Source organism: Miscanthus floridulus, chromosome 4 (genome assembly GCF_019320115.1).
Source record: "Miscanthus floridulus cultivar M001 chromosome 4, ASM1932011v1, whole genome shotgun sequence".
In the NCBI taxonomy this organism is placed as follows: Eukaryota; Viridiplantae; Streptophyta; class Magnoliopsida; order Poales; family Poaceae; genus Miscanthus; species Miscanthus floridulus.
In genome coordinates this window covers 89775550-89798922 of record NC_089583.1, presented here as the reverse complement: position 1 = coordinate 89798922, position 23373 = coordinate 89775550, and the positions used below count along the sequence as shown (strand labels likewise).

Sequence of the window (23373 nt, the reverse complement as noted above, 5' to 3'; positions counted from 1 at the left end):
CTTGAGCGAGGCGGAGAGCCGATGGGCTCAAACGAGGCTGGGGGCTAACCAATGGTTTGCCTTTTGGCTTTGTTTTTTATGGGGTCTAAGTGATTCTTTCGGTATACGCTCAGGGTACCTCGTTCTATGGTACCCGACAGGTATGTTCCAACAATCCCCGTACCCGTTTACCCATGGATGAAAAATACCCGACCCATTACTAAATAAGCCCACCAGCCCATGTAAAACCCTAGGTTCACCTGCCAATCCTGCCTGGCGACTTGGCTGCTAGAGCCCTTGATCGCTCGAGGGAGGCTCAACGCCTGGCCTCCCGTGGTCCCACCGTCGAAAAAATAGGCGCGTGAGTAAAGCGCGTCGTTACCTCGTCTCGGCGCTGGCAGCCTGGCACCGCAATCACCACTCGCAAAAAAAACACCACCACCATCGAAAAAAAACTACACCACCCGCCCGTCCCTCGTGACCTCGTCTCGATGTCTCGTGTATTCGCATCGCATCGAAGCACCAAGAACTCGCCACGCCATGCTGGCGATGGAGCAACTCGAGCAAGAACGGTGATTGCCCTATTCTCCTTCCCCTAATCCCCTTTATATCATATTCTTTGCACTTGCAAGCGACCATCATGTTTGTTGAATTGTTGTCCTACATATGTTCACTGCAATGAACTTGGAGATTTATTTATGTACCCCTTTTGGCTATGTAATATAATGATTTATGACAGAATGACTTTGTGTGATGGTGTAATGTGACTGCTGGTTGCAGAAGATATTATTATATGCTATTATTTGTCTAATTTTATGCGCTTTGGTTAGTGGTGGTTGCTGTTGAATTGTTGATTTTCATGTGCATGAATAAATTATTGGCAGGTATGGGTGACCCATCGGGTATGATTTACCCGGCTGAGTATGGGTATGGGGAAAATTCCCCACCCATGGCGGGTATGGGTATTCTGACGGTACCAAATTTTTATGGTGGGAATGGGTCTGAGGTGGCCATACCCGATGGGGATTTACCCATTGCCATCCTTAGGAGGAACAGGCGGAAGAGGAGGAAGACACCTCGTTTTCCGTCAGATAGTAAGTATTTTTTCCAAGTAAAATTCTATTACTAAAGTTTGTCATAGATGTATTTGGTGACGTTGAACTGCTCTTGGCAGGATGCCACCACCAGATCTGTTGAGCACCCGAGTGCCAACTTAGGGTGACGGGATCACACTTGGATAGGATGCTAGTACTGTGAGTCATCTAGAGGACTCAGTGTTGTCAGCATTAGTGTCGAGTCTAGGGCTAGGTCTATTGCTTAGTGGGATGTCGCTAGGCAAGCCCACCTTGAAGAAGAGATCTAGTAGTAAGTGTCAAAAAATTCCTCTGTATGTTATTTTTGTTCTCAGGACATCACTTGTATGCTGCTCATTCCAGGGTACAAAAGGCACCGAGTACCCGGGCATAGAGTCAAGAGCCCCAGGTTGAAGAGAACCCACAAACTAAGGGCGACTGGGTGGAAAAAGGCCAGATAAGCGATCCTGTGTCTCCACCCGGGTCTATAGAAATGCCCTAGGCGTAGGGTCCGAAGTCTGCCATTAGTGAGGCAGAGCAACCCGTGCAGCTGAATACCGTGGAGAGTGTGGAGGTGCCATAGCCATAGGTAGCGGTGCTTGTGAGTGATAAAGCACATCAGCCGCTGGGGCCAGAGCCTACGGAGGCTACTGCTGAAGAAGTGCGGAGCGCAAGGGCTAACCTAAGCGCTGCTGCACTGAGTGCTCCTACCCTAGAAGTGTCGACGATGAGTGCCCAGCAAGCGAAGGAGGATGACGTCATCCCAGTTACTGGATCGGGTACCTAGCTCCAAGTTTATAGCCCGAAGTTCGCCGGGTTGATGAAGTCAAGGTTCGGGTTGCTGAATCAGGCTTCCGCCTTCGACGGCCAATTGAGGGTAAGTAAACACATTTTGTCATTTCCTATTGTAAATAACTTCAAATCCTCATTCCGAAAATAGTCATATGCTCAGGGCATGGAGCGGAAAGCCTCTGCCAAGGTCCAAATGATCTAGGCAGAGCTCACCAGACTGAAGGAGGGGCAGGCCCAGAAGGAGGCCAAGTAGGAATCTGTGCAAAAGCACCATGATGAAACCCTCTGTATCCTCCATTCTCAGATCGGTGAAGCCAAGTGGCAAAAAGCGGCCGCTGAAACAAGGAAAAATGATGCCTTTGACTCTTTGTTGAAGATGACAGAGAAGGTCGAGCTCTTTGATACCAAGCTAAAAGGTAAAAGAATTGTACAACTTCTCTGTAGTTCATGACACATAGTAGTCGGTGATCATAATGATGATCATTTGTGGTCATTTTTGCAGAAGAGCCGATCAGAACTCGGTGGTTGGAAGGCGAGGTGAAGGAGCTGACTGAAGCCCGTGATCTGATGTAGGCTCTCAAGTCAATGAATGACATGAAGGCTCAGCTAGAGAGAGCATAGTTGGAGCAGAACATGCTTTGGGAAGCTATGAAGCCACTCGCCCTCCTCTTCCGTAAGCCAGAAGATCATGAAAGGAGGTGGGTGGATATAGTAAAAGATATCCCCAACTGCTTCGAAAGCTATGTGTGTGGAGTTGCCAAGGTCTGTGTCCAGAATGTACTCGATACGCTCCGAGTGTACCCAGCTATCGATCTCCAATAGATAACCACGAACTATGATGATGAGGGCCATCTTACTACCATGGAGAGAGCTCAGGAGGAACTCGATGGACTCGCCACCACCATAACTGATGAACTAGACCTTAGGATGGAGAAGCCTGATGAATAGGCTGTGTAAGTTTGAAAAAACTTATTGAGCACATGTGCCGGGTAGGCACGTTGTAAGAAATAATGTTCATTTACTTGTGTAGGCTTGTTAGTTTAATGACAAAACTTAGCCTATATTCTTGTGAATAAGATCCATCTTGTCAGGGTACTTAAGCACCTAAGACGGGTTTTTCAAATCGTTTACTCTCAGTAATCTTTCAAGTAAGACTGTAGTCTGCTTAGGCTGTAAATTTGTCTTGTCGAGTCCTTTAGAAAGGCGCGGAAGACTGAGTAGCCAAGTAAAAAGGAGATCAAGGTAGTCTCATGATTAAAATCATGTTGGACCCTTATGTTGATGTTAAGTGCTCGAAGTCACTTGTCCAAGGAACCCATGTAACGATTGTCTGTTAGGATCCCGTCCCATAGCGAATGAATCAGGTTACTCGCTTCTGGAAATCACCCTACCTTGGACAACATGCAATAATTAAACTAAATGCTGGTAATTGGCTCCCAGCCAAGGAGATATAAGCCATCCAGGTAGGAGGCGTATCTCGTGTAACATAGCTTAGTACTTGGTATACAGAACAAGAACTGTGTGTTGAGTGAATTGATCATATTGAGAGATGTGTAGCTGCACAATAAGTCAGCTGTATATCTCGTAACAAAAACTTCAACAAAGAGAAACAACTAAAAAGTTATGTAAAAAAGTAAAAAGATAGATTTATCTAGCGAAGAACGTTGATTCTGTATTAAAAAGAATCTTAAGTACTAATGCTAGAACACTGAATTTACTTAGACAAGAAAACTACTTAATAATATTAAGCATAAAATCTCAGGAGTTGGTCGATATTCTAGGAGATAGGCACGGGATCACCGTCCTTTGTGATTAACTCGAAGGAACTTGGTTGGGTAACTTTGGAGACGATGAAGGAGCCTTCCCATGAGCTGAGTAGCTTGTGGCGTCCTGAGGTATTCTGGATACGTTTGAGAACTAGATCTCTGACTTGAAATGTACGAAGGCGCACGTTCTTGTCATAGTGATGTCATAGACCTTGCAGGTACCTAGAAGACTGGACAAGTGCGTTAAGCTTAATTTCTTCGGCAATGTCAATTTCTAGCTGTCGGGTTTTGTCTGCTTTGCCTTCATCGTATTATTCAGCCCTGGGAGAGTTCCATATCAAATCTGCTGGTAAGATGGTCTCTGAGCCATAAACCAGGAAAAAGGGAGAGTACCCTATCACTCTACTTTGCTAAGTGCGCAATCCCCAAACCACCTTGGGTAACTTATATATCCACTTGCCGTCGTAGTCTTTAAGCTCATCGAATAGCCTAGGCTTTAGTCGACTAGAAGTATCCCGATAGCCTGCTCAACTTGACCGTTTGCTTGAGGGTGAGCTACGGAAGCATAATCGATGCTGATGCCACAATCTTGAGCCCAACTTCTGAAGTCGATAGCTATAAAGGGTGAGCCGAGATCTGTAATGATCCAATTAGGCATACCGAACCAGTACATAATGTCTTGCATGAACTCAACTGCCTTTGTAGCATTGAACTTGACGAGTGGCTTGTACTCTATCCACTTGGTAAACTTATCAATAGCCACATAGATGTACTCAAAACCACCCAGTGCTCGTTTAAGGGGTCCAACCATGTCGAGCCCCTAGCATGAAAAAGGCCATGATGGAGGAATGCAGATAAGGTTGTGAGCTAGGACGTGGACTTGTTTGGTGAAGAACTGACTGCCCTTATAGTGTCGCACTAGCTCTTCTGCGTCTTTGAGTGTTGTAGGCCAATAGTACCCAGATCTGAAAGCCTTGCCGACTAAAGCCATGGAGGCTGCGTGATTACCACAACACCCAGAGTGGATTTCCTCCAAGATCTGTTGCCCTTCTTCGGGTGTAATGCATTTTAGAAGAACATCAGATGATGCACCCCGTCGGTAGTGCCTGTCTCCGACTAAGACATAATTCTTACTTCTGCGTGTGATATGCTCTGCTTCTACCTTATTGTCGGGCAACTTGTGATCTCGGATGTAATCAATAAATGCTAGCATCCATGCTGGGTTGACCACTAGTACCTGGACATCAGGGAGTACTGGTGGGTGTGGAAGCCTCTTGCTTGATTGAAGGGACTTGAGTTCCCGTACAAATACATCAGGGGGTACCTGGGCTCTGTCTGATCCCAATTTGGCCAAAACATCAGTTGCAACGTTGAGATCTCGCATAACATGGAGGATTTCTAGACCTTGGAAGTGTTTCTCAAGTTTACGGACTTCTGCGTAGTAAGCATCCATGGTTTCCTTGGTGCGGTCCCAATCCTTGTTAACCTGGTTGATGACCACCGAGGAGTAGTCATAGACGAGTAAACGCTTGATGCCAAGTGAGACTGCTACTCGGAGGCTATGAAGGAGGGCCTCGTACTCGGCTTCATTGTTGGTAGCAGGCCAAAGTATATGTAGGACATATTTAAGCTGCTTTCCATCTGGAGATATGAAGAGAATGTCAGCGCCTACACCTCCTAGCTTGAGGGAACCATCGAAATACATCTTCCAATGATTGAGGATAACTATTGGGCTTCGGTCCACTCAGCTATGAAATCAACCAAGACTTGAGATTTGATAGCCTTGCGGGAGACGAACTCAATGTTCTGAGCTCCGAGTTCAACTGACCACTTGGATACGCGTCCTGTTACATCCCGATTGCGTAAGACATCACCAAGTGGGAAGTCGAATACCACTGTTACCTTATGTTCGTCAAAGTATTGGCGTAGCTTGCATGAAGTGATTAAGAGGGCATAGAGGAGCTTTTGCACATGTGTGTACTTGGCCTTGGATTCTGATAGCACCCCGCTAATATAATAAATATGTCGTTGTACCTTATATGCGTGCCCTTCTTTAGCCCGCTCCACGACTATTGTCGTGCTGACTACCGTAGTAGTAGCAGTAATGTAAAGTAGGAGTGGTTTGTGCTTCTCGGGTGGAGTAAGTATTGAAGAGGTGGACAAGTACTCTTTGAGCTTCTGGAAGGCTTTGTCAGCTTCGGTTGTCCACTCGAACTTGCTTGTCTTTTTCAACAACTTAAAGAAGGGTAGACCTTTCTCCTCAAGTCATGAGATAAAATGATTGAGGGCTGCCATGCACCCTGTCAGTTTCTGAACATCTTTGACGTAGTGAGGTTGAGTCATCTGAGTGACTGCTCGAATCTATTTCGTGCTAGCTTCGATACCCTGATGGCTCATGAGGAAACCCGATAGTTGTTCGGAAAGAACTCCAAACACACACTTAGTTGGGTTAAGCTTCCACTTGTACTCCTTCAGATTATCAAAGGTTTGCTTTAGGTCTACGATCAGAGTAGTGGGATCCTTACTCTTGACGAAGACATCATCCACGTAGGCTTCTACATTATGACCGATCTGTTCGCTTAGGCACGCCTGGATAGCCCATTGATAGGTTGCCCTGGCATTTTTTAACCCAAAGGACATGGTCGTGTAACAGTCGGCACCAAACGGAGTAATGAAGGATGTCTTACTCTGATCTTCTTTACGGAGGGCAATCCGATGGTATACCATGGAGTCTATGATATGATCAATGTGAGGTAACCCAAAGGGATCCTTCGGGCAGTGGTTGTTGAGATTTGTGTAGTCGACGCACATGCGCCACTCTTTTGAGTTCTTCTGGATGAGTATTGGATTGGCTAGCCAGTCGGGGTGAAGAATTTCCCCAATGAACCCAGCTGTCAATAGCTTGGTGATTTCCTTCTTGATTACCGCTTTCTTATCAGGTGAGAACCGTCGTAGACGTTGCTTAACCGACTTTGAGCCAGGATTTAAATCCAATTTGTGCTCAGCCAACTCTCTTGAAACACCCGACATATCAGCCGGTTTCCATGCAAAGATATCCTTGTTTTCCCTGAGAAAGTTGGTGAGCGTGAGTTCCTATTCTTTAGAGGTGGGCTATAATACCTCCTGTGTTACATGAGCTCTGTTAGCACTAAATATGTAATTATTAACTTGTTAATAATAAATTGGGGCTCTTGCGTTTGTACCCTTATTTTGTATCGAAATTGTGATTTTGCCCCTGTTTTTTTGACTTTGTGAATTTACCCTTACTGTGCCATTCACGAAGCACCAGTTTGCCCCTGCTCCGTCATCCACCCCTAACAGTGTTAAACTTTGTACAAAAGGACATGAATGCCCATGCGATTTTGCCCCTGTTTGTTATGCCTAATTGTGATTTTACCCTGATTTAGAATTATATTTTTTTATTGTATGCTGCCAATTGATTAAATTTGGTCAAATATATTTGGCACAACTTGCAATTATTTGAACTCAGATTTAATATTGATAACAGATGTAACGCCATAAGAAATATTTTGATATAATCTTTTGTGTGGGACAAAAAATCTTCAATTTATAAGAATGCATGTAGAACATCAGTTAACAAACTGTATAAGTAGATGCATGCACTGATAACCTTAGTGCCTTACCACATAGGAATGTCATAAGTACATGTTTTTTCAGCAAAAATAATCGCCATACAAGTTGGTTCATGTAACACTACAAGCCCTAAAACTACACAGAAGTATTTCTTTCCTTCTGCAATGCTGGCCATAAGATGTAAACTGAAAAAAATGGAATATTCCTGCTGCATGTTGTTGTCGTCCGACTCCTGCGGTCCAGCCTGACGCTGGACGCCCTGACCAGCCGCATGCGGGCCAGCGGCCAGGCGCAGGCGCGCAACGCAACTAGCCACCCGCTGCCGGCCGCCCAACACGGCGCCGCGCCGCAGCAGCCCGCCGGCCTCCGAGATTTGGAAGGACGAGGATCGGATGAGAGCCGTCGCCTGCCACCGTATGCAGGTATAAAATGATTTTGCCAGTCTTCAACCAGTATTATAGCTCCATTGAAAGAAATTGTTTGCACGGGAAGCAAAGGAAATCAGAAAGTGATGGAAAAGATACTAAAAGTGATTGGACGCGAAGGATCACAGACAAAAAATACTTAAAGAATCAAGCATGAAATAGTTCTTATCCAATGTGAATAGCCCACTATAAAAGCACTAAGATTAATTGCAGATTATAGGCCAGCACAACAGAAAACCTGAGAAGCAAAGGACAAATCTATCCAGTATAGAAATCCAGGGAGGATGCCCTTACCACTTTTGAAGATGAAGCAGATGATTCGGTTTCATATATTTGCCTCCCTGAGGTGCTTGGCGTATCATCTTCGGTAGCATCTTCAGGCTTGGAATGCCTTGCATTGCAAAGCTGCAATTCTGTAACACAGAGCAAGAATATCAAACTTTTCCAAGATACATGTGAAATTAATACAGGCATTCAGCGGCAAGGAAGATGGATTACCTGTTTCTATGTCAGTATCAGGTCCCTCAAAATTTTGATTTTGGAAAGATGGTGGTGCAACACTTTCATAGCATCCATATTTGCAGTCATCCTTCACAAAATCAGCCTTGTAGCACTGTACCAGCTCATTTAGATGTGGCCACTGATCTAAGCTTTCATTAAGCTGAAAATAGAAAAGGCACTTAGTTTTTTCAGATGAAAAGATACTTAGCTCTTGACATCACCTGAAACTCTTAAAATCAGGCATCATTACTTGATTTTGGAGCTACAATAAAAAGGAAGAAAATGAATTACTAGCGACAGAATGGACTACACTAATACGCAGGGAATAATAAATGCTTTTAAAATCGCCCAAGCTGCCTCGACGATCCTGGTCCAACACATGCGCGAGCACAATGCATAACACCAAGTAACTTTTGAAACGGTTGGGTAATTCTATCTCAAAATGCCATGCGCACAACAAAGCAAAAAAAGGCATGGTGTAGCCCTCGGTTTTCATGCTAAAATTATCCATATGTAGAAAATAGTGCCCAAATAGTGCCAATCCAAAACTAATGATACACCCTTTGGGTACCGAGCACATAAAGCTGTTATTTATCCAACATGGATAACCCAACTGAAGACTCGAAGCAATTCGAAGATTCTTGTGCAGCACAATGCAGGTTTCACCTCAACAATGCGATACTCATGGCACTGCACCACTAAGCGTCACTAACATCAGTTTACACTCCTGAGCTCTCACCAAAGCATTAACGCATTCAGAAACCCCTAAACCCTAACCGCCAAGCAGCATGACATTAAGATCCTGAACACCATTCCACCACATTTCAAACACCTCAGGCGTCCCTCGACACTACATTGACTACACAACAACACAGCAATCCCCAAAAAAAACCAATAAAATCACACCGGCACCATCAAATCAGACACCCCGGGTCAGGGTCACAAGCACGGACGAGCAGGGAGCTAGCGAGACGTACCAAAGGATCCAGTTTGAGGTTCCCCGACCACGCCTGCCGCGGAATCCGCTTGAATCACTGCCCTTCACCCGCTGTAGCCACCGTGGGCTCCATCGCTGTCACCTGAGCTGCCACTCAACCAGCAGACCAGTTAAGCGCGAATCAGCACTAGTTCAGCGCAACCAACACGCATCAACCAACCAAAGAAATTCCCACCCGGAGCACGGGAGCTCTCCAACCCTGAGCTCAGGATCTCACGCACGCGGCCCAGATCCGGGCGAGGGAGGCGTGCCTGAGAAGCGACGAAGCTTAGGATCTCGCGCCGATGCGGGGTTGCCGGAGCGCCATGACCGGTGGGCGAGGTCGCCGAGGGCCGCCGTCGTGCGGGCGCGGGGTTGCTGGAGCGCCATGGCCGGCGGGCGCAGGGGCGCACGGGCGCGACGGTGCTCGGCCGCCGGTCTTCTGTCCGCACGTAGCTTTCGCGTCAGTCGCGAGCAGATAGCAATGAAGAGAACGAGCGGATAAGAATAAAGAGGAAGGGGCATTTCAGTCATTTCGCATCTGATTTTATGTATTTTGTTTTTTTTAATTGTTTAATCAGCCTCTGAATAACGGACATCCAAACTAGGGGCAAACGGCTCCTTCGTTTCAAAATAACAGGGGTAAAATCACAAAGTTGAAAAAACAGGGGTAAAATCACAATTGAACCTCTGGACAGGGGCAAAAACACTGTTTTCCCTAATAAATTAGAGCAAGATTAGAGTATAAGAGAATTCAAAAATAGAATGAAATAAAATACATTATTAAATAGAACGTTATATATATATAGCTTTTGAATATAAATTAAATTCGAGCTTTGTTGAAATTTTTCTTGTGCTTACATGTTGCTAATTGTCTAAATTAGTAAACCGAAAGAGATATATACATATAGGTATATATACACTCACGCATTTCGTTTTGATAAGTAGGTTGCTATATTAATTAAAGTAGTATACAAACTTATTTCTTTTCGAGTGTATCTCTATAGATAACTATACGTTTAAACATACAATAAATATATGCGTGTGTGTATGGATGTTAGTGATAAAGAAATAATGACATATTTGTAATTACATGATAATTTATATATTTTGGTAAAACAAAAAAGAAAGAAAATGGTAAAATGCGCATGGCCATTGTGACATTGTCGCTGGTGATAGTGGTGCGTTCCTCGCCTTTTGATCCATCTACCCCATCGTGCATCTGTGCTGCTTAGCAGTCGTCGCATAGTGGTTGTCGGTTCTGGCTCCTAGGACGACGAGACACCTCACTACCGTCCTGACCGCTAGATGTCGGTGGTGCGTCCCTATGCGGAATCAATCACCTGATTTACTCGCATTGCACCGCGCTGTCGAGCCAATTGCTTGCTCTTTCATTTTCTCTGCTTGCCTACCTCTACTTATCTTTTCTCTGCTAGGTACTGCTGCCATACTGGACGAACACAGTAGGCCATGTGCACATGCTACCTCGCGTCCTTTCTTGGAGAGTGTCTTAATGAAGATGGTCGAGCTGCTGCCATGTACTACGTTCCTTGCATCCCCTCCCTCCCTGCTTGGTACGCCTGGACCCACAACATTTCCTCTCTTCTCGGCATGCGCACGCTGCGTTTCTGCCGCTGGAGGCCACAGGCACCGCTGCCTCTTCTGTGTGCCCGTAGCGTCACCCCTCCATTTTCCTCCCCGCGTCATGTGTCCATGCCCGCAGCGCCGCCTTCCCCCTTCCCCGCTCGCTCGCTCTCTCGGTCTCTCTGCTTGCCTCCTACACCGGGCCACCCGTTGCCAGTTTTTCTTTTCCTCCCCTGCCATGTCGCGCCGCCCGCCCGTCGTCTCTCCCCTTTCCCCTCTCACGAGCGTGCCCCATGGTCCCCGCACTGGACCACAGCTCTCAGCGCTGTCCTCCCATGCCCCGTCGCTGCCTAGGCGCACTGCATGAGCGCTTTGCTCATCTGTGTGGGTCCGCCTGCTACCTAGAGCCGGCGAAGCACCTCCTCCATCTCCTCGGTGCCGCTCCATCTCCGCTGCCACGTCCGCAGTATCCCACCGTGGTCGCACCGTCCGTTGCTTGGCTCCTTGTTTTCCATCGCGTAAAGCCTGACGGCTGCAGCACCATGCTCCTCTCCTACCGCTCACCAGCCCGCGCGTGGTTTCGCCTTGCCTCGCTCCTCCGCGCCCGCCATGGCCGCTTCCTTTTAGACTACCGTTGTGCGTGCGAGCACGCTTGGGCCCGCGTTGCCCTGCAACCGCCCCACCGAGCGCACAGCCTGCTTTTTGGCGGTCGTCACCGGCAAGCCGCACCACCACCTCACCACCGGCGCACTCTCACTGTGGAGCCGCCCGGTCCCAAGCATCGGCGCAAGTGGTTGGGGCACCATGCTTCTGCTCTAGCCGAGCCGCGTCCTCCAGTGGGTGTGCCCAGCATCGAGCAAGCCATGAGGTCGCCTCCCCATCGCTATCGATGAGCGCACGGCTAGATTTGGCCACCAGCTGGTTTCCCCCTATCGTGCTCTGTTTTGAGGAAGGAGAGAAGGTGAGAAATCAAAATAGAGAATGTTTTAGGGTTCGTTTTGCAAAAACACTAGACTCATAGGTTTACGAATAAGGGCGTAGTTAATTTCAGGTAAGCTCAGGGGCCTTTTCGCAAAACATAGCATCGTCGCCTTGCCCTGGCCCCATGGGCTAGCTTGATGGGCTGCGGCCTACCTGCCTCATGGACCGCCATTCGTGCCCACGCGCTGGGCTGGTCTGCTCACCGCCCACGCCTAGGCCTGGTGCACGTGCCCTGCATGGGCCGGCCTGCTCCGGCTACGCTCCACCGGTTGGCTGCGTGGGCTGGCCTCCGAGCCCGTCGGATTGGGCCGACTTGGGCCGAAATGGATGGCGAAGCCTTTTTCCTTTTTTATCACTGTTATTAATCCCTCTAATTGGCTGAAACTTGTAAAATTCGTTGTAAATCATACAAAATCATAAAAATGCTAAACCAATTTTGTTAGGCTCCTAAAATCATGATCTATCTGAAAGTGTATTTTGTTCGCATAGGTTTGATATATTTTTAGGGTTGCTCTAATTATTTTAACATGCTTAATATTGTTAAAAGGTGAACTTGTAGGAATTTCCGCGATAAATTGGTGATAGTGTTGACTCTAAAAATTTTACAGTAAATTACTAATATTATTAGTTGCTCACTATAGTTTTTGTTGCTCCAGAATATATAGTTGCTAGATAGATAATGATGCTTTATTTCGAATAAAGATTAAATCGATAAATGGGATAAAGAAACAACTTGAGTTTGTATAACTAAAATATTTATTGGGAAATAACGCCTTATTCGACAGCGTGGATGTGTAGTCTAAGTACGGTCGTCGTTAGAACTAGCTTGTTAACTTGAGAGACGTAAATCATATTTTATAAGTCACGGTTGTAGTCGATTAATTATGTTTTTGCATTGCATCGCATTGCATATCATAATAGGGACGTCGATGGATCATGGAGTCATCAGGAGTTGCTAGAAAAATAGTGCTTTTGTAGATCGTGTCGCCATGATGGAGAGCTAACTTCTGATTAAATCTTACCCAGGCAAGCTCTGGTGCATAACCCCTACTTTTCTATACTTTAAATTAAATTTGTGCATTAAGTTTTAAGGAGTTGAATGAAACCCACTTGCATATATATATATATATATATATATATATATATATATATATATATATATATATATCTTTATCCTATGAGTCTTACTAGTATGACAGGATCATGTAGAGTGCTATGTTATAGGACTCTGATAGAAGTCGAGTGATTGCCTGTCACTCGAGAGAGATAGAAAATTTATTACTGTATTATTATCACTTGAAAAATATAAATGGTGACCGGGCAGGAATATGGTTTGGGTATTGGTTGGTGTAAGAGGTCGTGTCCTGTGGCCAATGGAGCATAGCTTGGTTACACTATTTTCCCTATCTGTGTCGGTTAAGGACCGGCCGTTGCATTGGATGATAGGCAAGTCATAGACTTATTATCCTGGGCACATACATGGAAATGGGCGTAGGGAAGACTTGTTACTCTCTTGTCATGGGTTTTGGCTTTTTTCGGACCGACTATTATGGTGGTTTTTGGGTATTGGAGGTCCTTGCACTGCATTGAGTCTAGGACTTAGGGGCGGAGGCTTAGAGTCCCAGTTTGGATGGGGACCTAGACCCCATGATAGGAGGATAGTGGGTTGGTCCTGCTTGTGCCTAGGGTATAAGCGGGGTGATGAGGACATGACACCCATGCATATGACCATGTTTAACACATGGTATGGTGGGTTAGGAGGCCAGCAAGGGTGTCTAAGTCAAGAAGGAGGCCCGAGGCTAATTCGGTTCGAGTCTCCGAGGTGGAGGCCCAAAGCAACTACAGTTCGAGCCCGTCTCAGAGTCTAGGAGCAGTACGTACTAAAAATGATGCCCAGGTCGCATACAGTGTCCATTTTGGGCATTCTTTATATGGATGGAAAGATAATTTCATGGAGCTTCCAATGACACCAGTCCCACCTTAAAATTCGATCAGCGTCAATGGGAATCATAGAAACAAGTGGACATCTAGAATCTATCAAGGTGCTGCTCCACTGTCGGTGATAACTTAATTTAGAGGTGAGCTTGTTCTTAAGTGATCCTTTTCATACTTCTGAGAATAGATTGCTACCTAATGATGTTATATTAATTAGGAACATTGGAGAGTGTCATGAGGGACTTAGAGGAAGAGGTGGAGGCGATGATGACTAGCAAGGACGTCCAATAGAAACCGAAGGCCTGGTCCAACATGATTTCAAGTCTGCCTTAAACTGGTCACCTAGGATACATCTGGACTCTGTTTTCAATGATCCACATATGGATGGAAAGATAATTTGATAAGGAAGTTAATCTAAGTGGTCTCACATCAAAAGCCCTTCAAAATCAATAGGAATCGTCAAAACAAGTCAGCGTCCAGAATCTGTCAGGGTGCTGCGACAACGTCTTTTGGTCCGTTGGACCGTGTATCATGTTTGGGCCCATTAGGGGGCACGTCCAGGGTAGGCGATGACCCTAAGACCTTTATAATCATACGCTGCCACCGCTATTAGGTTTTAGGTTTTGCTTAGATTATTCTGTTAAGAACAGTTTCGCCGTTCATCGGTTTGTGAGACTCCAACTTCATGAGATTAATCATTCATCTGCAATTTGGTTGTGTTCTTTTTTGTTCTTGCTTGTGTTCTTTGTTGCACAGGCAGGGATTAGCCTTCTTAGTAAGGTCAACCTGGTCCGTGACTTGGTTGATAACCAAAGGAGCTATGGTGCTAAGATTGCAGGGTTCGATCTTTCGATCTGAAGCTGGATCGGTGTGTCATTCTCCGCCACAACGATAGTTACCTCTACCTGACGAAAGATCGGGATCCCCGTCCCCATTAAGTGGTATCAGAGCTAAGGTATACCATTAGGTTCACATTTATTCCCTAGTTTTGAGTGTTTTACATTCGTCCCATAGTTCAGTGCCATACTTTTATTTCTTGTCCTAGAACCTTCTACGCCATAGCCTTTGTATATTTCAGTTTTAGAGTCTGTCGTGTTGAGTTTGTGTCCGGGTCAAGGTCTTATTGCTAGTTAGGTCATGTTAGAGTCCAGTTTGTGTGTTTTCCCTATCGTTTCCATCAAATCTTTGCTGCTGTGACCAATTTTGCGCATATTGTTCCCATTTTATCCTCTAATTCGGAGCCAATTCTTAAAACTGGTCTAGTTTTTGCATACTAACTCCGATTTCGACGTTCCCTATATCCAAATCGATTAGAAAAAAAATTGGATCTGTCCATCCCAAGCTTTGCCGGGGTTGGAAAATTTTAAATTGGTCAAAAACTGGTCACAAGATCCTCTTTTCGTGGTCACAAGCTTTTTGTCGATTTTGAGCATGTCTTCTGAAATTTCCACAGGCCACGTCTTTCATTTTTTTAAGCTCATATTTTCTGTGGTTACTTCTTTTGTGCTCCTAAGTGAAGGAAAAAATATCAAAAAATAAAATAAAAAAATCAAAATTTCCCAAAAAAACAACGACAACCCAAAAAAATAGAAAACAGATAGAGGCAAAAGAGGAGCAATATCTAGAGGAGCACAAAGAGAAGACCAAAATGAGTTGTGTTAGCGTGTGCTGTCTGGTTCCTTATTTGTGTTGCTGTTTCCATCCACCATACTTATTTTTCACACACCTGTCACCTTGCTATCCACCATACTTGTTTGTCACACACCTAGTACTTGGAACATTTTAGACTAGCAACGAGAACAAGTACTTTGGACTATAATTTAGTATTACTTTCTGTTACTAATTTATGTGCTAGATATACATATTATTCTTGGTGTGCCTTTCAAGCTCCACAAACTCTTCAGATCAGTACAGAAAAAGAGTCTTGCAATCTCGGTACCACTGCCTCATAGGTATCACGAACCAGCCGCCGGTTGTACCGTCCACTGCTTGCGTTGGTAAGAACATTATAAGAGCTTGGTAAGACGCTTCCACTTGCTGTGAAAAGTGACACCACTGCAACCACATAGTCATTTGATAGGGATAATACTTTTGTATTGTCTTTTGCTGTCTTCTAACAATGATAGATTGTTCATATCCACCGACTTATGATGGTATAGGTGCTGATGAGTACATGGAGTGAGAAATTGCCATAGATAACAGATTTGCTACTCGCTTTATGTGTACAAGGAGGAAGGTAAAAAATATAGCTAATGTTTTGCGACATTCTGCTTTATCTTGGTGGGAGTCTTTAGATCCTTCTGATAAATCTCAAACTTGGAATGATATGAAACTCTTTATACGAGAAACCTTTGTTAATCCACCTTCTATTTTGACTTCATATGCTGAGGTGCACCATTTAGAGGAAGAGTCTGTTGTTATTCCTCTTGCTATGACTAACCTTCTGTAGGATAATATACATAAGCGAGAGGATGACATGGAAGAAAATGAGGAGCTCACAACCTCATATGCAAATTCAGAACCATCACTTCACAATGCACCTATTACTCCTGCTGAGAACACAGGTAATACCCATGGTGCTACACTCACGAAAGGTAAGAATTGTTTTAATGTACTAATTTTTTTCACAAACCATGCTATCATAGAGCAACTGTTAGTGGAACCCTCTCTTGATTTATCTCTATCCTATGATAATGTGCTTGAAGTTCCTTGTGATAAAGATGAATTAGTTGATGATGCTTTAGTTTTACATGTTTTAGAACTAGTCACTTGTGCTAAAAATAAACATGTTATTCATATTGCTACTAAAACGGATGAGTTTAAACTGTTGTCTTTTTTACATACTTTGGGTTACATTGAATTTGATGTTTTGTGTAACCTAGATTGTTTGGAGGAGAGCCTTTTTAAATATGCTGATTTGCCTTGGTTTTCTAAACACACATATCATGTTATTGGCAAATATAACAATAAGGGACAATATATGATACATCGAGTATACATTCATAGTAATATAAATTTTCCTTTTATTGTACAAGGTTATGATCGTTTAGAGGGCAGCCATAATAATACAAACATTTTCTCATGTTCCTCAAAGAAACAAGTTTACTTCCAAGAAGGGGAGCATTGTTGGTGCCTACCTATGTCTGCTAGACCATCTATTCCTGTATTGTCTTTGGTTAGTTCAAGTCTTTTGTAGGATACTATTGACATACATTGTGTGCATTCGGATCATGGAGTTTACATGCTTACTGAAATTTCTTGAAAACATGGTCATGTTCCTTCTCACACTTATTTTAGTTCTCTTTATCTTCGCAACCCCGTTCTCCTTTATGTTATGCAGGATCAGTTTCAAGCACAATCGACATCGAGGACGGCTTTTCGTCAAGAAGGGGAGGATGATGAGGATATGACACCCATGCATATGACCATGTTTGGCGCATGGTATGGAGGGTTACGAGTCCAGCAAGGGTGTCCAAGTCAAGAAGGAGGCCTGAGGCTAATTCGGTTTGAGTCTCCGAGGTGGAGGCCCAAAGCAACTACAGTTCGAGCCCGTCTTGGAGTCCAGGAGCAGCAAGTACTAAAAATGATGCCCAGGTCGTATATAGTGTCCGTTTTGGGTGTTCTTTATATGGATGGAAAGATAATTTCATGGAGCTTCCAATGGCACCAGTCCCACCTTAAAATTCGATCGGAGTCAACGGGAATCATAGAAACAAGTGGACGTCCAGAATCTATCAGGGTGCTGCTCCACCGTCGGCGACAACTTAATTTAGAGGTGAGCTTGTTCTTAAGTGATCCTTTTCATACTTTTGAGAATAGATTGCTACCTAATGATGTTATATTAATTAGGAGCATTGGAGAGTGTCATGAGGGACTTAGAGGAAGAGGTGGAGGCGATGATGACCAGCAAGGACGTCCAACAGAAATCGAAGGCTCGGTCCAACATGATTTCGAGTCTACCTAGGCCTACAGGACCAGTCTGCCTTAAACTAGTCACCCAGGATGTATCCGGTCTCCATTTTCGACGATCCATATATGGTTGGAAATATAATTTGATAAGGAAGCCAATCCAAGTGGTCTCACATCAAAAGCCCTTCAGAATCAACGGGAATCGTCAAAATAAATCGGCGTCTAGAATCTGCCAAGGTGCTGCGACACCGTCTTTTGGTCCGTTGGACCGTGTATCGTGTTTGGGCCCATTAGGGGCGCATCTAGGGTAGGCTACGACCCTAAGACCTTTATAATCATACGCCGCTACCGCTATTAGGTTTTGGGTTTTGCTTAGATTATTCTGTCAAAAATAGTTTCGTCGTTCATCGGTTTGTGAGACCCCAACTTCGTGAGATTAATCATTCATCTATAATTTGGTTGTGTTCTTTCTTGTTCTTGCTTGTGTTCTTCATTGTGCATGTAGGGATTAGCCTTCTTGGTGAGGTCAACCTGGTCCGTGACTTGGTTGATAACTAGAGGAGCTGTGGTGCTAAGATTGCAGGGTTCGATCTTTCGATCTAAAGCTGAATCGGTGTGTCATTCTCTGCCACAACAATAGTTACCTCTACCTAACGGAAGATCGGGATCCCTGTCCCCATTACAGGGCGTGTGGTTTCGGGGTACCTAGCTGGGGGCATTGATTCATGAATCGCCGGCGTTTTGGTACGACTTGTCTAAACTCTAGCATCATAGTAAGAACTGGAAGATGAAAGATGGTAAAAAGAATTCTGATTGCTTACCACCTGCTTGAAAGTAGCACAGGTGCTTACATAGAATAGTTAGTTAATGAACTAATGTGGCTGTTAATAAAAATCGAATATAAGGATGCACATTTAGTAATGCTTCCAACAAATGCAATAACCCATAAGGCAGATAGCCTTGCATATCCTTGGAGTCTTTTTCTTTCCTCCTATCGGGTAAGTCTTGTTGAGGACAATTGCGTACTCAGGGTTTCATTTCCCCCTGTTGTAGGTGACAGGTGGATGCTAGAGCTGACCTTTGTGTGTGGATTCCTCCTGATGGGCTCAAAGAGGATTCCTTTATGCTGCGATCATAGTTTTTATTTATAACTCTCACTAAATGTTTTTATAAATAGAAGTTTTATAATCTGTTGTCATAGTTTATATATCAATACTTCATCATGTCAGGAATAGATATTTATTTCCGCTGTAATTCTAATCACATGTTTATATCCTGTTGTTCAATTAAATTGTTTATAGCTCTGATAACATGATTACATTCCATTGTTATAACAATATATATTATACTCTGATGTTGTATTAAAAGTGATATAAGAAATAGTTAAAAATGTTGTAAGCTTTATTCTCTCATTTGTGATCCTGATGGAAAAATGTGGATTTTTGGGTTCTCCCTTGGGGTGTGCTCGACGGAACCACGTGATTTGGTGTCCTCCCTTGAGTACTTAGTGTCTAATGGAAAACGAGTACTCCTGGGAGACATTAGATTAAGCGGTTCTGCCACATAGGCGCTGATGATAGCCGTCTTAGAGGGATCAACAGTACCTAGATCAATCTCGATGGTATCCGTCTTAGAGGGTGGGGCAATGATTCCCGCCTTCTTAGTCGGATCTCCATGTCTTCCGGCTTAGTTTGTTGTGTAATGTTGGCAATCTCCTGTGCTTCATAGGCTTGCTATGTTCTAGCTGCGATCTGGACGGCTTTCGTGTCGCAGTCATATGAGCGCTTGAGGTCACCTCAAAAGGCGAGTACGCCATTGGGACCCGACATCTTGAGCAAGAGGTACGGTAATGAGGTACGGCCATGAACTTGGCCAAAGTAGGTCAACCAAAGATAGCATGGTATGATGATTCGAAGTCAGCTATCTCGAACTGGATGAACTCCATTTGAAAATTGTGTTGACTACCAAACGTTACTGGGAGCGTGATCCGTCCGAGTGGCATGGTAGCCTTGCCGGGTTAGAAAGGGACGTCAGTGGGAGTGAGTAGGCTGGTAAAATTCTAGCCTATTTTCCTTAGTGTATCTACAAATATTAGGGACATCAGTGTGATCATCGAGGCATCTGGGGAAGCTTGAGGTGTCGGGATCTCCATGAGACGACTTTGGAGCTTGCCGTTGTCGTCCAGGAGCCGAAGAAGAAGGTGGTTCCCGTCGAGAAAATCATGTCGTCAAGGTCCGCCGAGCTCTCGATCGCAAAGTCGCCGAAAGACCCTACCTGGCGCGCCAGCTGTCGGTGTTTGATGACCGGCAACTCATCGCGGGGTTACCCAGGACGATGTTCGAAGGGCTTCGGCATACGCAGAACTCGACAGTAAACGCAAAGAGGCGAACGATTTATACTGGTTCGGGCCCTCTTATCGAGTAATAGCCTTTATGTCCAGTCAACGTGTAGCCTTTTGTGTTGGATTGATTATATGATTGTTAGGGTTATAAGGGGTGCGCCATACCTCTTTATACAGGGGAGAGGGTAAGAGCACGTATCTAGTCCTAGTCAATTACAAGAGGAGTTCTAGTCCTATTACAGAATCTAGCTTTGATAGTAAACCGACTAAGTTGATCTGGAATAGCTTGAAGTCCACGCCACCTTATCTCGCGTCCTTCAATAGATCGTGGACCATCCCAGAGTCCATCTGGTCCGTCAATAACCTCAAACGTTTTTTTGACTTTACAGCTTGACTGCAACTCAACAAGACATGAGCCCCATTTATACTTAAGGCCACGTTTAGTTCCGCCGGATCGGCGCCGTCAAACGAACCGTAGCTGCACTGTTTGTTTTCATTTGGTAATAATTGTCCAATCGTTGACTAATTAGGCTCAAAACGTTCGTCTCGCAAAGTGCAACCAAACTGTGCAATTAGTTTTTGATTTCGTCAACATTTAGTACTCCATACATGTACCGCAAGTTTGATGTGACGGGGAATCTTCTTTTTACATAGTGTCAAAGTTAGGAATTTGGTAGAACTAAACATGGCCTAAGATAAATAAGAAAATGCTAACATGTGGTACGCTGTCATTCCATGGAACTCTAGGAAACTGAGCCTAACTCGGTAGGTTGAGGGTGTGGATGTATGCCTAGACCACCTTAGGTTCAACTTACGGAGGCAAATTTGGGTGCCTATTTTCTTAATATAAAGCCACCAACTTCCTCCTAGGCTGGTCTCTATTTTTCATTCCATGGAACTCTGACAACTGTCAGAACTTCTTTTATCAAGTAACTACAATCACCAAATAGTGATAAGAGTAATTCAACCACAAATTTCCATGACTCGTCACTCATGTGTAGTATAATTACATATTCACTTACAATTAGAAGAACCATACCACTACCAGTACTGGAACCTCACACAAGGAAAAAAAATAGCAGTAAGCGTAACACAGAAAGTATGCTCGCTGTCTAACCACAGAAGATTCACCATGACCGCTATCAATGAAAAGTAATTGCAAATTTTAGTGAAGTAGAGAAAAAAATTTGTAGTCTAATGTAGTAGCAATGAAGATAACTCCGCAACCACAGCTGCACACTTACTTTCTCCAGCTTCGTATTCAGCTCTTGCACCTTCTTATCAGCATCACCAGCCCTAGCCTCCACAGCCCTAGCCAGGATAGTAACGTGAAGAGAGGCAGAGGAAGATCGAGGTTGACTTAAGGTAAGACAATAAAAAGAGACCTGAAAGGATGTAATATATCTAAAGACTTAGCCTTAGATAGGAATGTTTCGAAAACAGCTATTCACGTGCCTGAACCTTGATTGCTTCTGCTGAGTTTCAACTCTAACCTACCCTAACTTATTTGGGACTTAAAGGCTTTGTCGTTGTTGTTGTAATATCCTTCTTGACCTTCTCAATCTAGAAGAAGTTAGATCAGAAACCACAATATTCTGTCACAGTAACAGTTCATGGAATTCTACCAGCCCACTACCTGCTTCTCGAGCTCAATAGCCCGTGCATTGGCCTTGCTTGCCTGCTCCTCTTTAGCTGAAGACCCCCTGGCCTGTATAGGTAGTAGGTAATGAATATTGCTACTCCAATAAGGTATAAAACAATGCTACAATAGTGTATTCGTTGTTATTAAACCTCGAGGGAAGTTACTTCATTCTGCATAGTAGCTATCTTCTGTGATTTTTCCTTGACAATCATATCCAGTGTTTCAATTGCATCATTCTTGGTCTTCAACTCCAGGTTCTGCTCTGCAATGCGACTCTGCAGAATGAAAACAATCATGCCAGTTTCTCACCGTTCAAAATGTTAAGAAGAAAAATGACAAAGCATTTTGTCCTGATTAGAAGTTGGTACAAACTTGCACTCAGCTACACAGGCTATTTTCCCCCAAATTGCTTCACTCTCAGACAAAGGCTGAAACTGTAGCTTACAAAACACGATAGATTGGTATGAGCATAATGTGCTCTAACTTGCAAGGGGAATGTAGGCACAATGACAAAGGATTTTGCTCTAAATTGCAAGGTTTGAACAGAAACATTTGTCAGATAAACTTGGCCTTCGTCAAAGCATTTGAAATCGTCTCAAGTCGAAACGTAAACCCAGTGAAACAACAGCCAAACCATCAGGTACTCACCAATCCCTCCCCCAACCCAACTCGCCCTATCTCGCATTACCCCGTTCCGTCACGACATAATGTTCAATTTCCACCTGGACCCTAGTGAGTCAGCTAAACCCCACCGACAACGTAGCAGAATAGCACGAAGCGGAGCCGGAATCAGGTAAGCGTGCACGCACCTAACGCGGACATCTTCGCCCTGAGCTGGCCCAGCTCGGCGGCCAGCACCGCTGCCTCCTTGGCCCTCGCGTTCGCCATGATCTCATCCGCCGCCGGCGCCACGCCCTCCACCGCCGCGTCCTGCGCCGCCACCGGCCCCGCGACGAGCAGAAGCAGACCCAACAGCAGCGCCAGCGCCACGAGGAATAGCCGCCTCGCGATCCGCATCCTCACGAGGTGAGCAGGGCACGAACCACGAATTCCTCGCCCGCCTCAGCGCTGAGATGAGTAGTCGTGGGAGACTACTACGATGAAGGGAGAAGTCGGGAGGTGAGACAGGGCGGCGTGCCGGTCGCTCGCCTACTTCTTCTACTTCTACTACTCGTCAGTCGCCTACTCGCCCCAAGCCACGTCATGGCCCGCTGCTTCGTCCAAGAGGGATGCACGTGGGCGCGGCTGCCTCCGCCGGCCGGCCCTGGCTGCCTGGCTGGCCGCGGAAGGGACAACGAGGTGGGTGTCACGTGATCGCCGTGCCCGTGCCCGTGCCCCGTGCCGGCCGAGCTGTTTTTTTAGTTTTTTTAGGGGAAGCGGTTTTTTCAAGGCTTTTATCCGTGTGCCATTAAAAAAAGTCATAATTACGCACAAGTCATTAAAAAAGTTGAGCTCCCACGAGTGTCGTCGTTCTAAACATCTTTGCTCTCCAAGTCATTCCGTCTGTTTTTATTCGTTTTTTTACCGTTTGACAGCCTTTACATATGGTCCCGATCAGCATAAACGTCCAAAATACCCTTCTCTCGTCTTATCATCTTGCTTCTTTCTCTCTCTGTCTAGTGGGGCTAAACTGTCAGTCACCCGGCTCCACCTTCCTCCTCGCCACGCTCCAGCCTCGCGCCACGCCGATGCCGGGGTGGAGCTCGCTCGCCCGTGCCCGCACCAGGGCAAAGCTCGCTCGCCCGTGCTCACGCTCGCGGCAGCCGGGCGGAGCTCCTCCCTCGGCTTCTGTCAGAAGGACACAGCCGAGGGGGGGCACGAACTGGAGGTTCTTGAGCCACTCGTGCCGCTGCAGCAGCTCCCATTTGCTCACCC

General features: G+C 45.2%; 1 pseudogene; it reads right to left on the bottom strand.

Annotated features, from left to right (window-relative positions):
* LOC136548788 (spindle pole body component 110-like) overlaps positions 1-22515 on the bottom strand; it is a 37627-nt pseudogene extending 15112 nt beyond the window's left edge.
* Between the last annotated feature and the right edge of the window lie 858 nt (positions 22516-23373).